This window comes from Mus caroli, chromosome 3 (assembly GCF_900094665.2).
Source record: "Mus caroli chromosome 3, CAROLI_EIJ_v1.1, whole genome shotgun sequence".
Lineage (NCBI taxonomy): Eukaryota > Metazoa > Chordata > Mammalia > Rodentia > Muridae > Mus > Mus caroli.
In genome coordinates this window covers 145,099,160-145,105,705 of record NC_034572.1, presented here as the reverse complement: position 1 = coordinate 145,105,705, position 6,546 = coordinate 145,099,160, and the positions used below count along the sequence as shown (strand labels likewise).

At 43.7% G+C, this 6,546-nt stretch overlaps 1 pseudogene; it reads left to right on the top strand.

The window, feature by feature from the left end:
* Positions 1–5,965, top strand: part of LOC110291949 — a 21,685-nt pseudogene extending 15,720 nt beyond the window's left edge.
* Positions 5,966–6,546: the final 581 nt, after the last annotated feature.

The window sequence follows — 6,546 nt, the reverse complement described above, 5'->3', positions numbered from 1 at the left end:
TTGTGCTGCAGAAGATTCCGGTTGCCCTGAGCGTGTTCTTACCAGGGGAACACAAAAGCGCGGGCAATATATGGTCCCCGTGGCAGCACTGCCCACACAGCACATCAGCACGGCTTCAGACAGTGGCGCAGACTAAGGACAAGAGGCTATAACTTCTAAAGCAGATTATACATTAGTTTCCAGGGCAGCTTCTTCAGGGCCGCTTTGAAACCGTGTCAGAAAAAGCGCAGGGAATGTTGAACATCTGGGACATTATTTATTACAAACTCTTCCTGCAGGAAAAGATGGGACATCTTTGAGCGTGAGCTGCTTAAACCCAGAGAGGAATGTTAGCATAAAATATCTGCCTCTCTCCGCATCAGCAGATGACCATGCTAGTGGACAGAGGTCCCAGAAGAAGCAAGGCACTTGTGTGGGGCAATGATTTTTCACCATTTTAGAGAGAAGAAGTAAATGCCACATTTTATTAAATTAAAAAAAGAAAGAATTTCCTGAATAACATTTCATCTTTCATTTTCTTGGGTTTTGGTAAGCTGTTAAAAAATTTTTATTTTTTAAAAAGCATTTAAAAGTTCTTTTTAGACAGTGTCTCATTAGGTAGCCCAGGTGTGTTCCATTTCTTTTGCCTCTGTTGCCTAAGTGCTAAACTTATAGGTGTTTTTCTCCACACTCAGCTTGGCAAGCATTTTTTTTATTTTTTATTTTTTATATCCTACTAGTGTGAAGTACAATTCCATCAACCAAGGAAGCAGCTAACAAAGCAGTCAGAGGATTCAGGCTTGTGAGTTTATATTGGAAACTAAGGTGGCGCCACAATTCCCAATGCCCGAAAAAGTCTTAGATTTTGCTAAACCTTCTAGTATCCATAAAGACAATTTCTATTCAAAAAATGTATATAAAATTGCCAGCAACGTAAAAGATGCCACACTCAGGCTTTTCCTCACTCACCACCGTTTCCGTTTAACACGAGAAATGAATTAGGTAATCAGAATCCACGACACCATGAATGCTGGCTTTTCTTGTTTTGTCAGCCCAACACAAACCCAGAAATATCTGGGATCTTAACTGAGAAAATATGTTCTTAAGGTTGGCCTGCCTGAGTTTTTTTGATTAATGATTGATGTGGGAGGAGCCAGCTCGCTGTGGGCGGGGCCACCCCTGGGCCTGTGGTCCTGGGTTTTGTAAGAAAGCAGGCTAACTAAGCTATGAGGAACAAGCCAGTAAACAGCATCTTTCCATGGGCTCTGCATCAGCTCCAGGTCCCTGCCTTGAGTTCCCGCCCTCTCTTCTAGGGATGATGAACCGTGATATGGGAGTGTAAGCAAAACAAACCATTTCCTCCCCAAGTTGCTGTGTTTGTTCACAGCACAGAAACTCAAGAAAGAAAAATGTATTGCCCTCGAAACCGCCAACCGCCATCTACTGATGGCCTTGCTTGGGTGAGTCCCTCCGATCTCATGAGTAAGAGTGCCTAAAAATGTTCCTAGGTTGACAGCTAGTCGCAGAATTAATGGGTGAACACACCTTAATCCTAATGAAATCTCCCTTCCTAATGTGCAGCTACTTCCTAATGTGGATCAGAACACGCCACAGACCATGGCGAGTCTCTCAGGGTTTTCTGGTTTTGGGGTCTCGAGGCACTCTCTCTCCCTATGCAGAGGTCTGGACCCTGCGTCCTGCGGCAGTGTTCTTATTTCTTTCTGCAAGCTTTGAGAAGGTTTCCCTGAACTGGTCACGGATCGATTGTGAAATTTTTGGATTTCTTCCCAGGAAATGTACCAAGCGAGGTGAAGATTTTTTTTTTTTTGGATGGCTATATATTTATATGTCTGTGTGAGAATTTTTCCAGTTGGGTAGGAGCGTCTGACCTCTGACTGCGTCAGAATTCTCATAACGCCACAACAAGCAAACCCGAGCTGGCCCGGCCTTTCTACTCGGAACTGCAGTTGACATAAATCTCAGTGTAAATCTGTCAAAAGAGACTTTCCCGGTGGAAAAACGAAGCCCAAGCGCTCAGAGGTGGTAGAAAGAAATGTCAGACAAAGAGAACTTGAAACAAACACCATTCCTTCCCCATTAATCCAGATAAGTCACTAGATTTTAGGGAAAAAGAAAGATCTGAGCGCACGGTGATTTGCTGTGAGTTCTGAGTGTCGGAGCTTAGTCAGTTCTGTGTCACAGGGAGGAATATACATGTTCCTTGAACTCAGCAAGCATATCAGGCCTTGGGAACTGCCTACTGCAAAGAGAATGTCTTAGTGTCTCTGCTTCTAAACTGACAAATCTGCAATGTGGCCACTCCCACCCTTCCCTTCCTTTCCCTTCATTCCTTCTGCTAGATAATTTCCCGTAAGAATGCATTACTTTAGCTTCAAAACATCTTGCTGCTCCTGTTATGAGGTCTTGGGGACATATAGATGGATTCCTGCTGTCTGGGAAACCCAGTCTCAACACTTAGTCCAAACTCTAACTTTCAGCTCCTGACTTGAGGGTTGTGGTTCTCAGGGTCCCTGAATTTGGTTTCTTTCCTTCACCTTAGCATGCCACTAACAGATCCTTATAACTTACCCTGGCCTCCTCAGCACTTACATCTCTTCCCCAAGCTCTTCTTCTTCTTCTTTGGCTATTTGTTGAATGTAAAAAATAAAATACAACTCACTTAAGATTTTTATCAGGCAGGCTCTTACCTTTGAAAGAATAAGCATTCCACTTACATCTTACTGAGTTAGTGTTCCCTGGGGACCTATTAATAGAAAGCCTACATTTCAAGTCTAATGGAGACTTTCACTTACTAAGTTTAAGATCAAAGGCACAGGTATAAACATAGCCCAAATTGGTGTATAAATATTTGAGACTGAAAAATACTTCTATTGCATAAATTCCAGATAAGTAAAGTATATAAATTATAAAGCTATACTAAGGATGTATTTGAAAGGTTCATTTGATTTTATTTTACTATATTTTAAATAAAGTTTTAGTCTTATCATTTATTTGTGTGTGTGTGTGTTTGTGCATATGCATGCAGAGGCCACAGGAGGAAGTCCCATTCCCTAGAGCTGGCATTACAGGCAGTGAGCTACCCTAACTGTGTTCTAGAAACCAAACTCTGGTTCCTTGAGCAGCAAGGGCTTTTCATGGCTGATCTATCTCTCCAGCCCTGTTTACTCTATTTTTTCTTTTTAATTTTTTTTTTTTTTTGAAATCTGGTCTTGACTGTGTATCCTAGGGTGGCCTGGCACACAGGAGTGCCAGGATTACTGGCATATGCCACCACAAGTGGCTTAGAAAGGTTCCTGTATTGTGTGTGTGTGGCATATTTACCAGCTGAGGGACCATAGTTTCTGGGCCTTAGTTTCTTCCTCCTGCTCACTCAGATGGAAGCATTACCTGTTAGGGTTGTTGTAGGGACTGACATAGATTAAGGAAGGGAAGCAGACACCGGTGAGATCGCCAACCATGTATACCGAATTCATGGCCTTGCTGTGACCAGGATTCCTATTTACCCAGGAGCACCTGGGGAACGGTGCAGTCGGTCCACTGATGGAATCAGAAAAGACGACGCTGGCTTGCATCCTCGCCAATCAGCCTTCCTCTTCTCACGCGGCCCAGAACTAGGGGTCCTCTTGACAGACTAACATAACAGACTAGTGTTTTAAAAACAGTAACCCTTGACTACTGTAATACAAAGGTCACTTAATATGCAAAACATTGTTTTGGTTGCATTATTGCATCTTCTGAGGAAACAACGTGCTCCCCACTCCATCCTCTCCGATTTAGGAACATGTGAACTTATATAGGAAACTTAGATACTGCAGAAGTTCCCCACCTCTCTCAAAATCAGGTTCGACTGGGCTTGATCTTCTAGTTCTGTAAAGATAACGTCCGGCTCCTTTTTATTGGGGGGTGGGGGGGGTGCGTTCATTATGCTCTAATTCCTCATGTTCCGTTTTACTCTTTGCTTAAATAAACTCAGTGTCATCTGAAAGTTCAGCCCCTTATCTACCTCCCACAACATTTTAATAAGTATATATAAAACTGTTTGACTGGTTAATGGTTCCTGTGAGACTTTCTGCCATCTTGCTTGCTCTGCTCCTCCTCTTGTCTTCTCAGAGCCTTTCAAAGCCCAAGCTCTTCTCATAATCCCTTTCACTGCCTATGTGCTCCTGAGAGCGTGCTCCTTCTTATTGCGCATGTGTGTTTGAGGCTCCACTCTCCTCCACTGCGCATGTTCTGCTGAGGAGTAGCATTTTCTCCTGGTGGCTTTTCCCACCGGTGTGTGGTCCGCTGCTTGCCTGAACATTCGTTGCTCCTCATTGAAGTCTTTATTTGAGTCAAAGGGTGGTAGGTGTGTTGGGGAGGTCATTGCAAATTTCCCGTATGTGGCTTGCAGTATGTGGGTTTTGAAGGTCGGGTTGTAGACTAACTAGTGGCCACCTGGCTTCAGACCCCAAGATTTGATTATTATTCCCACAAAATGTCATTAAATTAATGAATCTATTTACCTTTTCATATTTTGACGCTTTTATTCTCTTAGTTAACCAAAGCTTAATGGTTTTTTCCACCAAGAAAAATAACTTGTAAATTTATTTATCCTGAATCTATCTTTACTGAAATATTAAGCATATATCTTCCCTATTATATTTTAGACCTCAGTCAACAGATCTGAAATATTTAATATTTCATAGACATTGATCTTTTCTGCTCTTGGCTTTGGCCATTCTATAGTGAATAATGCTGATCAGACCTTGAGTTTTTTCTTACAGGCCTCTTATAGCATCAGTGTGGGGACATTATGGACGGTCAATCTTCCCTCCCCACTTCCTGCTTTATCACTGCCGTTTACTAATGGGTGTGATGCTGCAAAGACAACTGCCCATTTCCTTCTTGCTGGATTATATAAAAGAAAACGCTGACATGCCATTTTAAAAGTTAATGGAGATTCTTCACAAAACAGTATTTTGTCATAAAGAAGCCTTAGAGATTGCAATCTTTTCTAATCAGTTAGTTAAGATGACCTTGAGGGATAATTCTGGTGACATAATTGGCAGTACTTGGAATCAAGTGTGTAGCATTATTTATACTTTCTTCATGATCACTGAATTATCTTACAAAATTTGCCTTCTTCCTCAAGAAAACACCATATAATTCCTAATAGTGAACTCTGCACCAAAGAATGTATTATAGTGACCATGGGTGTGTGTAGAGTTAGTGTCTGCAGGTCTTGGATTTTAGACATAAGATTCTCAGTTTCAGAGAATCCTTACTGAATGTCTTCTCTGGACATGCAAGAAACTCTCATTGCTATTGGAACTATAAGAAAGGAACAGAAAAAGTCCTGGTCCCCACAGAGCTTAGAGTTTAGAGACAGATGAGACAAGTGAGTCAGGAAATAACCATGGTAAAAAACAGAGAATGGGGTGTCCTCCTTCTCTCCATCGCCGGCATCAGCTAGTGGGCCAAGAAGGAAGTCAAACAGCCCCGGCACACTCTTCGAGCTGCCTATGCAGGGGTGGAGGCGGGTGAGCTGGGCAAAGTGCAGAGACCCACCCAAGGCTAAGAATAGTCCCAGTAGCATTTCATGGGATGGCCTTGATCCAGGGAAACTATACATCCTGGATGCTCCCAGCAAGAAGGACCCTACTTTCAGGAAGTGGCACCACTTTTTGGTCATCAACATGAAGGACAATGGCATTAGCAGTGGCACGGTCCTCTCAGATTACATGGGCTCTGGTCCTCCCAGTGGCACAGGCCTCCAACACTATGTCTGGTTGGTTTATGAGTAGGACAAGCCATTGAACTGTGATGAGCCCATCCTCAACAACAGGTCTGGAGATCACTGCAGCAACTTGGAGGTGGCGCCTTCTGCAAGAAGCACTACCAGGAAGCCCTGGTGGTGGGCACGTGTTGCCAGGAAGAGTGGGACGACTCCGGGCACAAGCTGTAAGAGCAGCTGTCTGGGAAGTAAGGACGCTGTGGAGGCCAGCAGTCCTGGGAACCACCCACAGCAATGTCAAGTTGTGCAAAGCATGCTGTTTCTCACCCTGCCTTCCTACCCTCTCATGGGTTCTCAGCTGTGCTAGGATAGAGGTTTAGGGTGTCTTCCCGCTGCCTGTCATTATGTTTCTGGATAGTCACATCCCAGTTTATGTTTGATTGACTTAGGCTCCATCTTGGCAGGTGTCTGGTGTTCTGATGGATTTATCATTCTATCATTGATTTAAGGGCAACTCTGAAAAAGGAAATATTCTGCCATGAGCAACTCCCCAGAGGAGAGCCAGGGCTCGTGCTGTCTGAAAGTGGTTTAACAAGAAAAATTGGTCCAGAATCAGGCACAGTGGCATCTTTTGAGGTGTGTTTTTAGAGTCTTGTCCCCCGAGTGAGACAAACCAAGACTCCCATCTCATCTGAGTCCTGGCCATCCAGGTCAGGTGGCTGCACAGGTGTAGATGTCCTATAGCTCTAAAGATCAGCTCTGCTGTGTGGAGGCATGGCTGTGGAGAGAGACCCTGCTCAGCCTGATGCTTCTCAGTAGGATGGGTGAAAGTC